General features: G+C 31.2%; 1 long non-coding RNA gene across 1 annotated transcript; it reads left to right on the top strand.

Moving 5' to 3' along the window:
* Positions 1-889: 889 nt before the first annotated feature.
* LOC123271630 lies at positions 890-11,343 on the top strand. The gene is made up of 3 exons (XR_006510928.1): positions 890-900; positions 9,634-9,636; positions 11,210-11,343. It is a non-coding gene; the product is annotated as an uncharacterized LOC123271630 (long non-coding RNA).
* The last annotated feature ends 6,236 nt before the right edge of the window (positions 11,344-17,579 follow it).

Raw genomic sequence — 17,579 nt, 5'->3', positions numbered from 1 at the left:
GACACTAAATTTCAATAAAAAAACCGATTTTATTATAGGACTATCCTGGACACAAAATTTTTCTTATTCTCTTAATAATATAGATAATTTAAAAAATCTTTTTAAACTTTAAAAAAATTAAAGATACGAAAAAATTTATAAGAATTTCTTTTGTAGAAAATTTAATTTCCTACAAAAAAGGTCTCTTAATATTTTTTCATATTTTTACTATTTCAGCTAAAATAATAATAAAAAAAATATTTTAAATAAAAGTTATATTATAATCTTGACATTATAATTTTTTTTTGTAATTCTGACGTAAAAAAAATAAATTATAATTAAATTATACTGAGGAAATATTTATTGACGCTTATTAACAATAAAACAGCAATAAGTAAAAGTATTACTTAAAAATCAAGTCGATTGCGGCTGAATATCCGGTTTGACCTTGAGACGTTCTTCATCTCGACTCATTAAGGCCCACGAGCTAATTACCTTAGTCCTGTTCAAAGGCTCGGCTCGTTCATTGGCGTGCGTCGAGTTCATTGAGAATGAGAATAAGCCGGTCCACGTCCATCCATCGGAACCAGCTCAAGGGTTCGCCACAAGACAGAGGACAAGAGGATGAGAGGATTTAAAAAAATTTTAAATATGAGAGCAAACAACTGTTACAAATTCCGGCTCTTTCCCTGTCTCTCTTCCTGCCCGGGAACTCAAAAAATTACCTCTTGAAACTTCTAATTATCCTCGTCCTTATGTTTAATTATTTACCCCGAGTCCAAATTTTAATTATTTAACTTTTCAATTGGGCTCTAATTTTTAGCCATAAGAACTCGAGCCTAATCCTTACTAAAAAAGTTTGTTTATGGTCCTCCGGTGTCTTCGGACCGAGTTAGTAAATATCGCTCGGTAATTGTCGATGTAATTAAAAGGAGAATTGCTATTTATGACCGAGGAAATAAAGATATCTATCTGCTCTAGACTGTTTAGAGTTTTTATATCTCTCTTTTATTAATTAAGATATTTATTGTTGTTTCTTTTTTATTTTGCTATTAAGCCGTTCGTCGAATTGTTTTACGAACTAGTAGCTAGAAAAGGAAGAATTAAATAATTTCTCGGTCGATATCCACAGATTCGGTAGAATCTGGCGCCAAGTTCCGTTCAAATCTGCTATAAACGGAGCGCCAGACTACCGACTATGTTTACTGTAAGCAGAACGGTTATTTTGAGGTTGCAAAATTTTATTTAATTCTACGGTACTTTTTTTCCCTAAATTGTATATTATAACAGTAATTCATACTTTATTTGACTGTTATTAATTAATTATATTCACTTATAACAATTAATCTACTTGAAATTATTAAATTTAATCAGCACAAACTTGCTAAGCAACGCTTCCATAACAACAGTTGCCTAGCAACAAAGCTTTACATCTTACAAACCCTAGTAAAAATGATCAATTTTTCACTCGATTAAATCTAGTATCTGGCTGGCGATCATATCTAGTAACTGGCCAGCAATCAAATCCAATAACTGGCTAGCGAAACTTGGTAAAAATTAGAAATTGCGCCACCTACAACTAAATCATACACGGAGAAAAAAATTTTGCTATAGGAACTCTATAGTAGTTAGTTAGTTGTAAAAAGTTCCAGTAGGTTAACGTATTCTTATAGTAATAATACCGTTTGGCTCCGGCAACTCTACATCGTTGAGCTCTGAGAGCTAAACGTTATTTACCTATCACAACTCTACAGGATCGTTCTGAGACTATAACAAATTTTTGGCAGTCTGCTTAGTAATTTTTTTTTACGATTTAGCATTGATAATTTAATAAATAAATGCGGCAGAACGAATTTATATTGCCAACAATAATTGTTAATGACAAATAAGAATAGTATTATAATAGAAATAAAATAATAATAGAACTTATATTACAAATAAAAGTTATTTGTAAAATAAAAATATGGTCGTCACAAAATTATCTTATTTTCTTAATTATATCAATAAATATTGGACATAAAATCATTACCGTATATGCACGAGAAAAGATAAATAAATGAAAACAAATTTTATTTTGTGTTAAATGGGGTCTTTTTAATATATTCCGATAACTTATTACTTATCACAATATATTCAACTAATAAATTAAATTAACAGTCACTGCAAATGAACCTTGAAAAACCATAAATACAAAACTGTTCTAACGAAATTTAATTTCACAAAAAAAAAAAAACCTATTTCCTTAAATAAATAAACTGGAAACTTAATTGTCCTCATATATCCTATAATAAAATTAAGATGAAATATATGAAAATATATGTGTTGCAAACTATTCGTAACGTGATTGGCTGAAAGTAATTATAATATACATAAACGACACAATAATATATTATGAGCATATAATTGGTAGAGCCCTTGGCGCGTAACCGAAAGATCTGGGTTCGTTTCCCAGTCTGGGCTGTCTGATTATTTTTTCAATTACGGAAAAATTCCCACTGAATAGGTCCCCCCTTTCCCCTATCCGTTCTTTCCCAACTCCCCTAAAAAATTTGCTTTGATATGGCTTTGAATGTATCCTATGTACTAAAATCCTATTATACTAAAATTGATGGTAGATAGAAGTTAGCTTAGTATCGAAAACATGGACCCTGATTCCTTAGTGGTTCAAGATTACAGCGCGCGCGTATGCGCGCAATTTGAATTTCTAGTTTTTAATAATATGGATGAGTAACAAAATAATTCTGTTTGTCATTTTAGAAGGTTATGAAATATGTCAGCGCACTCCACTACTGCGCAACGTAGGGCGCTCCCAACTATACCGTTTGGCTCTGAGAACAATCCCGTAGAGCTCTAAGAGCTCAAAAACATTGAGTTATCAGAACTAAATAACATTATGTTACTGTAACTCTACAACGAATAGTAAACTGTGTATAGTTGTGGTAACCCTACAGTTAGGTTACCAGAACGAAATTTTTTTTTCCGTGTAAACATTGGTCACACCGATGTTCTACTTATACTAATGTGTGTATATTTATTTTTTCACTTTAACCTGTAAGTTGAAGTATCTTTAGTAAATATTAAGAAACAGTATAAATAATTAAAAATAATTGTGTATTTCAACATAAAAATAAACTGTTACATATTTGAAAAAATAGATAAAATAAAAAAAATCGACATAATAACCGAATTACGGTTGTGGGCATCAATCAAAACAAATACTCCAGACTGTCATCGAGATAAATTATTAAAAATTTTATAATTATTTCGTTTATTAATTACCACTATTTTTATTACTATAACTTTGAATTGTAACAAACTTATCCACATTTAATTTTAAATAATCTTAAATCCTACAAGTGTCACCATGTTTTATTTGATGTCTAGTAAAACTGGCCAGTAACTAGACAGTTACTGGATATTATACTAGCCAGTTCCTAGCTTAAGTCTAGTTAAACTAGCCAAATACTTGATTGAATTTCTATTAGGGAAACCAACCTTTTATTTGGAGATTTTTGTGATTTCTTAACAAATAAAATACAGAGTTAGTTTATCTAAAATGTTACTTTTTGTGTAGCTCTGCAAAAAATAATTAATCCAAATCTCTTAATTATATGTTTATTGGATATCGTGCAAAATATTAAGTTAATTATGTTACTTAATTTTCATTTATTTAAATATAAGCCGAATAAATAAAATTTTTTGTACTCGTGTGTCAGGACACACACACTGCTCGTTGCGCCAACACTCCCGTATTCTAAAACCCCCTCTACTAAATACACAGTTTAATTTATTATAAACAGGTCGCATTAAAAACTTTACAAAAAGTAAATTAAAAAAAAAATCCATTTTTTGCAACTTTACCCAAACTATTTTCTTCTCTCCGATAACTTCCCGTGAAAAATTATTCTGATCAGGCATGATATGAACTGATAAGGCCATATAAAAATTTTTAATACATTCATATCTGGCCTGATATGTCCATATTTAATTTCTGTTACGGCCTGATATGAAAATTGGCCCCATCAGGCCTGATCAAGCCTTATCAATTTGATATGTCTATATCAGAATTGATATAACTTGATATGCTCATATATAATTTTACGTTATTTCTTAATAGGTCCTGATATGACCAGATATAACCTTATAAAGTTGTATACAGTACCGACGGAAAGTTTCCGGACAACCTTCTTGTTTACTTTTTAATTTAAATATGATATATAAACAAATTAATTTAATCTATAAAGAAAATGCTATTTTATTTTACAAAGTGTGTACGATTGTGTCATTGACTTTCTTCTTGATTTATTTTATTTTTAATAATCGTTTTAATAAATTTTCATCTTGTCCGGAAACTTTCTGTCGGTAGTGTATACTTTGATAAACTTGAAAAAAATATCCCTGATCAGGGTTGATATAACTTGATATGGATTCATATAGTCTGATATACTCATATAAAGGCATACCCGAATAAAAAAAACTATATAGAATTATATCGAAATTTCCAAAATTTCTCATTTCCAAAACCAACAAATATTTCTAAAATTCCGTTTCAAAAAGCGACACCTTCACGGTAATGATAATTCTCAAAAACAAAATTTAGCCACGCCAAAAATCGATATTCAAATACAATAAAGAAAGTTTCTCCTTCGTCGACCGCAGAACCAAAAATCGGTCATTTAGTCCAAATTATATTGTATTTCTTTTTCTATTTACGGTCTGGCTGCATTGTGCTTCAAATTGACTGTGGTGATTGTATTACCAGGTTCTCCTATCACGCCCGCCCACAATAAGTAAAGTCAGAGTATACAGAGCATATAGAGTATAGAGTCCGATGAAAGGACCGGAAACTCCGGGAAATCTTTTAGAGAATTTTCGCGCCCACAGGATGAATGAAGGAGATAAATAATAACCATAACTGGCATGACGGGAGGTCATTTATGTCACCGTCAATGGACAGATATATACCACAAATAATAAAAGTTTTACACTTTTACCGATTCAGCACAGTGTCCTCTATCCCGACTCGTCCAATGCCGTTCAGTTTCACTCGGTAGGAGCCATCGCTATCACACTACACTCTTATAAAAAAAAAGAGAAAACGAAGACGATTTGCGCTCGGATGTCCTCGGGTGGTCCTCAATAAGCTTCCGATGGATTGAGCCACAAATCGTGTGGTGTTGCTGATTAATCTTCGCTTATATGTCGCATATGAAGAATTGGAACTAACAGAGACATCAAATATGTCAATGAGAATCAAAACATAAACATAAACAGACTTTTGGACTTTCAAAATTTGACTCCTTTTTTCAACGGAACTTTCTTTCAATTTGTTTGGAAAATAGTGTCCTGTGGGGCCAGACTGGTGTGGGTGGTCGAATGATGCACGAAATCTGGAGATCTAACCGCAGATCTTGGTATGGATGTAGATGGGTCTGAGATAGATTGTTTTGAGCGTCAAATATCAAATAGTGTACGGAAGGACGAAGACCAGCATTGCTGCACGCTTGAGCTTTCGCCCTCCAGACGGCAGGGGCTTTCTTTTTTTTTTGTTTCTAATCAAGATTTTAGACGCCAGTCGCGTGACAGTTTACGGGTTTTTGTTATCTTGGAAAATAATGCTTGCTGCTGCCGGAGTTGTTGGAATTGAGGTGTAAATTATAGGCTTTTGGGGGCAAAAAATGGGTTTGGGATAAGAAATGGTGACAATACTGTAATGATCGAAATTTAGATAATTTGCTTTAGTGTAAACAAAATGATAAAATGATGACAATAATAATGACCTTAAATTTTATTATTTTTTTTATTTAAAAAACCTACACTGATAGAAGGATTTGTTTATAGTTAAAAAGATTTGTTAATATTTAACAAATCATTTATTAGAAGCCATTTGTTAGTCCTTAACAAATATTTCTTAGTATTTAAAAAGATTTATTAATATTTAATAAATGAATATCAGATTTATTAAATATAAACAAATCATTTTAAATACTAAGAAATATTTGTTTAATATTAAAAAGTGGTCTCTAATAAATGATTTGTTAACTACTAACAAATATTATTTAATACAAATAAATCCTTCTATCAGTGTATTTAAAGTCAATAAAATTTTTTCATTTTTTATTAAAGTTAATATTCTGACAAAAATATTAAAGATACGAAAAAATTAGTAAAGATCTTTTTTATAGAACATTTAATTTCCTATAAAAAATGTTTCCTATAATTTTTTCCTATTTCTGCTAAAATAATAATATTAATCTATTGCATTGAAATTTAATAAAAATTACTTTGATCAAATTGACCAATTTTCCAGACAAAAAAAAATTAGGAAAACGGTTGACCCTGAAGGCCATCCCTGCAACTTCCCGCTAATTCCATACTTAGGCGCTTAAAATTGCACCAATGACGTTATTGAGCTCTTCGAGCTCAAAAATAAAATTTATGGGTTATTTTGAGCTCTCCGAGCTCAAAGAGATTGCTTTCCTATGCTTTAAAGCTCTTCGAGCTCAATAGTCTGATAGAAATTTGATAAGACACTATTTTTTGAATTTTTAAACCGCAATAACTTTTGAATGAATAAACCGATTTTTACGCGGTTAGAAGCATTCGACGCAATTTTTCAAGCCTCACAAAGAATCTCAAATTTTGAATTGATCGCGCTAGGAATTTTGGAGTTATTCCGAAAAAACATTTTTTTCGGTTTTCTTTCGTTCACGATATCTCTCGAATGAATCAACCGATTTTAACCGGACTAATGGCGATCGACGTGGTTTTTTGAGGTTAAGAGCTGATTAGTTTTTGGAATTGAACCTTTAAGCCGTTTAAAAGTTATTCCAAAAAAACCACATTTGAAAAAAAATTTTTTTCAGTTTTTAAGATTTCTCAAAATCTATTGATCTGAATCGGTCCAAATAGTTTTAAAAATCTAAGTTTGGTCAAGCTCTTTCGAATGGCACCAACCGCGATGAAATCGGTCAAGCCGTTCAAAAGTTATAAACGGTTCACATACTTTCACACACACACACACACACACACACACACACATACAAACACCGTGACAACCTCGCGGGGATAGTCAGGGAAGCTTCCTGTGACCTTCAAACGTCGAGATCTGATGAAAACTTGATTTTTGCAAAACGGGGTGAAAACAATAACTTCCCGATTTTTGAAAATCTTCGATTTTCTTAGCGGGAAGTTAAAAATATTTATTATTATTATTAATTTTTTAGAAAAAGTAATATAATTTTATTTGCATAAATTCGGTTTTAAAATTTTATTTTGCCTTTAGCAAAACTTACATCTCATATATATTTTTTTTTTTTGTAAATAATTAGGTTGCTAAATACTTAATCTCTCGCTTCAGGTGGTTTTATATCACAAATCTCTGAGACAAGAAGGGATATTCTAGGGACTGGAGATTCCAGATTACTCTAGTTTTAGTATAGAGGTTCGTTGCCTCGTGGGCCCATTGTTCGACGCCCGCATGCCATAGATTTAAGACAACAACTACAACTAAGACTTAAACTAGGATCTGGTAGAAACGGTGTCCCGTAGCGCCGAATTCTTCATGCTGATTTAAATCTTGAAATGTCAAACATTTAAAACAACTATATTAAAAAATAATTATCTATCCCATCCCAACCTCATCTTCATATATTTATTTATTATTATTGCTAGTACTATAAAGATCAATACTTAAAATACGAGGATTGTTATTTAAACATGTAAATAAATATGTTTTTATTATTAATATAAAACTAACCGGTTTTTTTTACAAGCGCCGACAGGATAATTACCGATGATATTTACAGGATCCTACGGGTGGTCCTGTCTTTGTATTAGCACTATTTTTTTTACAGAAATAAAACAATTAACAACTTTTGATTCTTTACATACCCAATATAATTTTTAGTTATTACAATTGATGGAATTATCGTTTCAATAATTTTTAACGTGAATTAATAATTCTATAAAAATTTTAGTACAAAAAATGATATTTTAATATTTTTTAAACGATATTTTTGAGAGGATTTTTTGATGTGATATTGTTAAAAAAATATTTTAGATGATATTTTTGACAAAAAATTTTGTAATATTTTTAATCCAGCCAGTCCCATGGTTAAGCGGTACAACGCTTGTCATGCGTGCTTGGGACTGATGAGGCGTGGGTTCGAATCCCGGTGTGAGCTGAAATTTAATTTTCAGTGAACATCGGTGCTCGTAACTCACGCCCAGCTGTACAGGTTTGGGTTTTTCGATGGTTTCCCCAAGCCCTGTGCTACCGGTGGGGCACAGGCAAATGCGTGTAGTTTCCCCAAAGTCGGCCCATCGCCGCATTACTCTCCAGGCTGAAAAAGTATGTAATACCGCCAAACGTATTCTGCCAAACTTATTCTGCCAAACTTAATGTACCGATCAGCCTGGAGTCCCCCTCCGGTCTCGGCTGGACCCCCATCGAGACAGAAGTCTGAAAAGCGGGGTTAAAAAAAAAAAAAAATATTTTTAATCCGATATTTTTGAAACAATATTTCTATGAAATTTTTTAAATGATATTAGTAACAGGATATTTTTGATGAGATATTTTTGGTACGATATTTTTGAAAAGATATTTAAAGAAAATAATTTTTATTCGATATTTTTATAATATTTTTCACATTAAATTTTTTAGAAGATATTTTTGATATAGTTTTAACTTTATATTTTTGAGAGGATATTTTAAAGGGGATATTTTTAAAGAAATATTTAGAATATGATATTTTTGAGAGGATATGTAAAGAAAATAATTTTTATCCGACATTTTTGAATTTATATTTTTATGATATTTTTCACGTAAAATTTTTGAGAGAATATTTTTGATACACTTTTGAAGAAATATTTTTAATTTTATATTTTTGAGAGGATATTTTAAAGGTGATATTTTTGAGGAAATATTTTTAATACGCTTTTTTCGAGAGGATATTTTAAAGTGGATATTTTTGCTCTAAAATTTCTTAAAATTACATTTTTATGATATTTAAAACACGATATTATTAATAGAATATTTTTGACATGATATTTTCAGTAAAATTTTCCACTAATACTTCCTCAAAACAAACCCCAAAAATCTTAAAATTTCCTAAAATATTTCTTCTTCATCCAGCAATAAAAATTAATCCCACAAACCTGACCAAAATTTAAAGATTTTAAAGACCGCGAATTAAAACACAGATTGGATCGGCACGCGAACCTCCGAGTATCCTCGTGTGGTCTTCTTTGAAAAGATTACTGCCCGAGATTATTAGTAGAGATATTTTATAAAATTTACGGTGATTTGAATTCTTCCCAATGATCTGCAATCGAGTTTTAAGTTTTATAATTGTTAATACGAATATTAACGATACCAGCAAGCGATACTAAAACACAAGTGCATTAACATCCACTTTGGATGGGAGTTTAAATTCTCGGTTTACGATTGAGGAGTTAAAATTGCGGTGGGCGAAGTCTTAATTAAAATTACACCAAAAAAAAAAAAAAAAAAGCATTGCAGACCCAATTCGATACCAATTTGGCGCCATTTCGATCTCTATCGGCGGAACAAATGAACTAGTTAACAACTAACATGGAACTGACTGGTGCAGAGCGAGGTAAGATTGTACCAGTAAAGATCGGCACCGATAGAATGTCTTCTTGCATCTCCTCTGTCGGCATCGCCACGATTCCAAGATTGTCGATGGTGGACCTGTTTATTTTTTTTTGGGACACTAAGGCTATGGTCGTGTTAACCGAAATAATAAGCCGTTTAGGTGGAACTAACTTATTAACATGGTGTCGACAGAAATTCCAGTGTTCTAAGCTTATCGCTCGGGCTTATCCGATCGTTAATGATTTGGCGATCAGATAAATTGGTCTCATTTTTCTTCGATCATTGTCACTTTTTTCTCTAGCCTTCATTTTGTGTCTCATCTTTCGACACTTTTTGGAATTTTACTTAATCCTCGAAAATTTTTTAAAAAATAACATTTCAATACAAAACTTTTGTCTTTTTTTTTTAATTTTTTAAAAAATGTCACTTTTGAGAAAATCACTCTCTAATTTTTCTATTTTTTACTCCCTCATTTACAAAGTGAGTTATTGAATCCCCAACCTCCCACTTCATTCCCACATTTCAGATCCAAAAATTATCTGAAAATACGGTAGTGGAAATTTGCGAGGAAAGTTGTTTTTTTCAAAACCTTCAGGGTCCCGGGGAAGTCGTCATGGATCTCCTCAATTTTTCGGGGTTTAATTTTTAAAGTATGGACTGGACTTTTACTAGTTCCAACTTTTATAATTTGCGGGAAAATTTTTGATGAGCATATCGAGAACTTTGAACGCCTTCGTATTTTTCAAAAATTAGAAAATTTTTGATAGTTTAATATTTAATAACTTTAATTACGGTTGAAAATTAAGATTCAAATTTGTTTACAATTAAGTTAAAAAAAAATTTGAAAATTAGTTAACTATCTAGGCTATTACTAGAATTTTTGCCACTTTTGATGAAAAATGTTCAATAAATTCATTTTTAAGCTTTTGAGCTAAAAAATTTGAAAATTTATTCAAAAGCGCCAAATTTAAAATATCTAAACTCTGATTTCTTTTGAAAGCTTTCAATTTTGATTTTTTTGACGGCATTTGACATAGTTTTTTATTCTCACAAAATTTCTACAAGGTCTTTGACCAATTATTCAAACAACTGTACTAGCTGCTACTCGCTCGCTCTGCTGGACGTTTTAGAGAATTGCATTTTTAGATTTATAGACTTGAAATTTAATTAGACTATTGTTTTGACTTGCACAGATTCCAAATTCTATTGAATTGGCATGTACCTTTTATCCATGTAATTATTTTAGCTAATATTAATTATAACTTTCAATGTTCAATCATTATAACGTATCTTTCTTACAAAAAAGAATAATAATTGATATCGACGGTCTAGTTAGGAATTGTTCTAACTCCTTATTTTTTAGAGGGTGATTTTTTAACATTTTTATGTAGCAATGGTCCAATTATAAATTACTTGAATGATTCAAACCAAAATATTGTACCTCTATTAGATATTAATGATATTAAATGGTTTTTTAAAGTCGATAATAAATTTTGAAGTGATTGTTTTTCCATACAAATGGAAAATTCTCTAAAGTGGAGTTAGATAATTTGCTAATTAGAACGTCAATATGAAAAAAAAAAAATTTGTTATGAGCATTGAAAGTTTCAGTTAAGTGCCTATCCTATCTTTTTCTCGCGTCGCACTCACGGCGAGAAACGGTACTATCCTTGTTGCACTCGTGATGATAAAGCTAATTGCAGTTTTATGTTTTTCGCTTAAACAAATGAGAACTTCGAAAAAAACGCTCAGCTATAAAATAGATAATTAAAAAATCTATTACAAAACTGAGCGTTTTTTTTCGAAAATCTTCTTTGTTTAGACGAGAAATGAAAAGCTGCAAAAATTCATTATTTCTAAGTCAAAAAAATATAGACTCCGAATAAGTAATCACCAACATATCATATACTAAAACCTTCTCCGAAACACGCTGCATCTTATGGTATAAGTATTATTCCGATCGGTTCAGTAGCTTTTGTGGTATAACCAAACAAACAAACCAGCTCTCCATTTATTACTATAGATTTCAAACTTAATTTAAAAAAAAAACTTAAAATAATTTTAGTTTCTAATTTTGCACGCCTCATAGCGCGAAGCGCGTGAGGTTGTGCTTTATACTCGACTCGTCAAGGTCAAGCAATTTTGTGATCTTTAAATGTCTCTATCACAACCATATTACATTTATATAACAATATAAGTAGATGTATACGGATAAAACACTTAAATTAAACCATCTTTTACTTTCTAAAATCATTTCATGTTGCTATTTTGAAAAAAATTTTACGTGGACGTCCGGATGTCACCCCATTTTGGATGTACCAATGATTACTCCCGAAAAAATTGATATTTCAAGACCGGACCTTTTTTATTAGTTTACGAATGCGATGAACTGGGTCCGTATTTCATATCAGTAGCCTAGTTTACGTATTTTTTTTTTAAATTGAATTTTTATTAAAATTTATTACGATATAACCGTACAAAGACAAACGAATTTTTCTTATTTGTCACGTGAAAACTATGGCGCCACTTGATAAAGCTAGATTTTTTTAGACTGCGTGCGCATATAACAAGAAAAAAGGGCGCTGACATTTAAAAAAAAAAATACTCTGTAAGAAATTACTTAATTATAATTTTTTTTTTTTTTATCAGTTACACAATTTATTTTTTCTTAAAAAATGAATGAGCGTTATGAGGCGTGCACTTTTGGATTTTCCAAAATTTTTTTTAATATTTTTGGACAATTTAATTTTTTTAAATTTTGTAAAATCGATAACTTTATTTTCAAAAATTACTATCTTTAAAGCAGTAAATTAAAATCATTCGATATCCTCAATCTCACACCGAAAAAAAATAATTTCTTGTGCCAAGAAATTTTTGAAAAATACTAAAGTTATTTTGGAGCAAGAACAAAATTTTTTTTTTGGCTTAAGAAAATTGAACTCAGTCCAATAAATTTTCAATCTTCCTAAATATTTTTTCGAGCTAAAAATTATTTTTTTCTGAACAAAAAAAAATTATCAAAATTAAATTCAAACAAATTTTTATCAGTGTCCCTTTTAAAGTGAATCCTCGACTAACTAATTATTAAATAACATCAAAAGCAAACATATTTATCGTAATCGAAGCACTATTAGCATTCACCTGTAGAAACTGGCTCCAGGGTGGATAAAATAAATACTCGATTGATACAAACCGATCAAGGATTTATTTATTCATTCATGTGTACATATATATAAATACCAGATACCGATTCGAAGGATAACTTCGTTAGTTCCTACAACTTTGTTCAATGCCCGATCGAGTGCATAAATATATTTACTCGATTGAATAAGTAACATCGAGACGGAGCCTGGATGTATAATATATTAACCAAGTAGGCGTGTTCTCTTCTCAAGCCCTTTAGTCTTGCAAAGTTCATTTGGAACTCTCACACCTATACCTGTAATATATTTATGCTGCTCTCGTATTAATTCACATTCACCGATTATCGCATCCTCGGGCCCTAGTATGAGCTAAAGCAAAAGCTAAACCCCAAGAGTACTGTCTTATATGCTCATCCTCATATATATGTGTTAAATATATATGTATATGTATAAATGGGACCCTAAAGGATCAAGGATCGAAGAGTTCCCGGCGCGCGAAAGCAGTCGTACATGCCAAAAGGAACTCGATGTCTTCGTTATCTCACCTCGTGGGGTCCATACCATTCTCAACATATATGTATATATATATGCCTTTATTTATAGTGTCCATATGCGGACTTGGACTTTTGGAAGTTGACTTGGGGACCCGGTACGTGTACAGACACCTTACGCGGGATATCAACATGATAAAATAAAAAAAAGTGGGCAATGATTGGTCATCACGCGACCTAACTGTCCAAGTCCTCTTCTACAAGAGTGTGTAGGCTACTTTAAATTAAATACCAACTGACTTCTCTTTTTCTCTTTCGAGGTGTATAGTATTTAAAATTTAAAATTCGCGATTGTATACCCGGAATATATTTATCTTATTTAAATTACGCTTCCAATTATTTTTACAAGAGGAATTTTTTTCAGGATTAGTATTACTGTTTTTTAATTTGTTATAAAAATACATTTTTTTTTAATTTATTGGACCAAAAGTTATTATAAAATTCTTTGCCACAGAATTGAAATTAAAAATAGTTAGCTCGGTAATGATTATCAAGCTATTAGGCGTTAACTATCATCCCGCGTGTAGTAATAATCCCTATTTCGTCTATACTTCTCATTATCCCGTTTTTTACCTCTAATACCTTCAACCGGTGTATTTAATCGTCAAACAAAACTTGAATCTTCCTCCGGAAATTCTAAAAAATCTACCCTTCAAATACTTGACTCACTTCCTCTTAAAAATCTGTTTCAATCGATACTTTGAGGGCCCCAGGTGGTCAAAAATTCTCTAGGTCATTTATCAATTCTATTAAAAGATAATCAATTTTTCATTTTTGAGATGAGAAAATTTTTTATTTGTGTGAAAATGATCACGGCATATCACAAACTTTAAATCAAAATTTTGGAGATTGTAGAAATTTTTTCCCAAATTTCGCTAAAAATTTCTTGCTATATTTTCTGACGCCATACATTCAAGTCCATGATTGTCCAACTTCTTATGGTCGGTGGTAATTTTTCAATCCAAATTTTTTTATATCTTCAGTGCTTTTGTATTATCATTTGTCGAAAGCATTTATTTAATTTAGTAATAATTGCAATATTTTTTTATTTTTTGATTCAATAATTTTGACAAAAAATTGGACTTGACATTGCCATATATGACCTTATATGGTCATATATGATGGAATATAGTCATATATAATTTTTCCAATAAATTTAGTTTTGGTAATATCAGACAGGTGGCGTATGATCGCTTAATCTTTTCGTTAGAAGAGAGTTAAGTTTTATAAATTAAGTTATGAAATGAAAATGATTCTTCTGTTCTTTTAAGTAGCTTATCTGACTTTGATTTTTAGTTTAATCAAGCAATTTTTGTTTAATAAATCATGTTAATTGTCCTAATTTCTAGAAAAAATAATTATTTTATTGTTTTAATGAATTAAATTAATAAATTATTTTTTTATTTTTTGATTCAATATTTTTGACAAAAAATTGAACCTGACATTGCCATATATGACCTTATATGGTTATAATTAATCAAATTTGGCCATACGTAACTTTTCCACTAAATTTAGTTTTGAAAACATCCAACAGGTGTATCAAAGCCATATCAAATTATAGCCATATCAAAGCAAATTTTTTAAGGGAGTTGGGAAAGAACGGATAGGGAAAAAGGGGGGGACCTACTCAGTGGGAATTTTTCCGTAATTGAAAAAATAATCAGACAGCCCAGACTGGGAATCGAACCCAGATCTCTCGGTTACGCGCCAAGGGCTCTACCAGTTAAGCTATCCGAGACAAGTACTGACTACTTTATTCAGTCACGTATATAAGACCCACCGAGCAAACAACGCCACCGTCCATCTTACGGTAAAGAGCCATATCAAAGCAAATTTTAAGGGAGTTGGGAAAGAACGGATAGGGAAAAAGGGGGGGACCTACTCAGTGGGAGTTTTTCCGTAATTGAAAAAATAATCAGACAGCCCAGACTGGGAATCGAACCCAGATCTCTCGGTTACGCGCCAAGGGCTCAACATATACAGGTGGCGTATATACCGAGTGTGTATATACCGTAAGCAGAACGGTTTTTTGAGGTTACAAATTTTTTTTCAAATTTATTTTGTTTTTTTTTTTTATATGATATTTTATAATAGTAGTTCATGCTTTTTATTACGCGTATTACTTGATTATTATCAATTATCTTTATAATTTCTATTTAAAATTATTAAAAATAATCAGCATAAACTATAGCGACCCAGATTTTTAGATTTTAACTTTTTTCTTATGTAAAAAGCGGACGGCCAGAGACTAAATAATATAAAGATGCATGCTAATCTTATAATAGATGGGAAACTACAGTGAAAAAAAGATATTTGACAGCTTGCAATTACACACGCCAGGCGGCGCAAGAATAACTTTTACATGAACTATAGCTTGAAAGGGATAGTTTGCCACCGGAAATGTATTAAATTAAAATTGTCAATTTTTATTATAATAAAAAAAAATACTGAAATCCGTACAAAAACAGTTTCACTGTAAAAAAATCGCGTTAAGTCCACGTTCATAAGACTATTAAAAAAAAAATTAAAAAATCCAAGTAACCGATATGGTTGTATATGATTTTCGGAAATTAAAAAAAATTTTGTTGTAAATTTAAAAATTAAAAGAAACAATTTTGAAACGTACTTGGTGTGCGACATTGTGAACTTCAATTTTTTTTAAAAGTCCTAGTAGATAGATTTTAGGAATTTTATAAAAAGTGAAATATTTCGTAACCACGCACACTAAATACGTTCCAAAATTGTTTCTTTTAATATTTAAATTTACAACAAAATTTTTTTTAATTTCCGAAGATCATATACAACCATATTGGTTACTTGGATTTTTTAATTTTTTATTTTATATCTTTTTGTAAAGAAATAAAATTTTTTTTTCTTAATAGTCTTATGAACGTGGATATGGCGCGATTTTTTTTACAGTGAAACTGTTTTTGTACGGATTAATTTTTACTTTAATCAATTACTTAACCAATTTTGGTTCACTGAAGCATTCCAATTGTTCAAATTTGTAGAAAAAAAAATTATTTAATTGTTATAATGAAATGAATTATTTTTTTATTCATAAAGATAGCTTGTTATGGCCATATATAACAAGATTAAAAAATTTCCCCACAGAAAGTTCACTATTGAACCATCGGCTGAAACAATAACTGACAGTTTTCTAAATATAATCCCATCCAAGAAACCAATAAAAAATCTAAACCTGATGACAGGGACGAATTCAAAATCAAACTTTCTATAATCCATAATCACTTGAAAATTTTTCCCAGGATCCAGGACAACAAAGTGCCGGATATTGTTAACTTCAATTTTATAAAAAGAAACAGTGAAGAGTCCAAGAGTAGTCCCTACAAAAACAAAGTGTTTCCGGCGAAGAGTGTCCGTACTTGAGGATCTCAGGATGACAATTGGAAGTTATTTATACTTGGCAGTGAATGAGACTACTCTGAAAATGAAAACATGCTAAGTGGAATGAGATGAAAGAAGTTTTAAGCTTGGGTCGATATATTCAGTCGGTTCTGCATGATGATGAGCAGGTCTCAGTCTGGGTCCTTGCTTTCGGATGAAGGGCAGTAATTGAAGTTAAACGAGATAGCTCGGCATTCATCAACCATCCAGTGTCTTGACAATGAACTTCTGGCCCTATCTAGGGGCAAAGTGATCCAGGGCACCACAAAGTGTATGAACATAGCTTGGGTCTCGTTGAATATTCAGGATCTGGCACACACGCCTCTGGCGACAGACAATAGCGCTGCTGGAGTCGTTAGTGTTATATCTGCTAGAATGGAAGTTACCGAGAGAGATTCGATTGTTATGGCTTGCGGGCTTTGTAATAAGACTAAAAAATCCTTTTTGTCTTATTATATGTTGGATGTCGGGTGGGGGAAGGACGGGGGTGAACTTGTTCGGAATTCAATGACGGTAAACAATTACGCCTCAAAGGTTACGGTCAACCGGTAAATTACGCTTTTAATAGTCTTGTCAATGCTTTTTAGTTTTTATTATTTCTGCTGACTGGGAAGGAGCTCCTGGTTTATAGATGTTTACACAAATAACCATAATCACCTTTCCGTAGTTAAGTCTTCGTTATTCTTTGCTTGTAAGTGTAAGGTACCGCAGGGTAATAAGGTGCTTTAATGTTAATCATTATTGAAGTGATTTTTCTTCAAAATATCAACAAAAAATGGTAATTTTTGCTGTAGACAAAAATAAAATTGAACACTTTAAAAAACTGTAATCGTAGTTTTTTTGATATTTCTCAAAATCTACCCACCCAAATCGGCCCAA

Source organism: Cotesia glomerata, linkage group LG9, assembly GCF_020080835.1.
Source record: "Cotesia glomerata isolate CgM1 linkage group LG9, MPM_Cglom_v2.3, whole genome shotgun sequence".
Lineage (NCBI taxonomy): Eukaryota > Metazoa > Arthropoda > Insecta > Hymenoptera > Braconidae > Cotesia > Cotesia glomerata.
The sequence above is the reverse complement of the archived record's forward strand: the minus strand, read 5'-3'. Positions and strand labels throughout refer to the sequence as shown.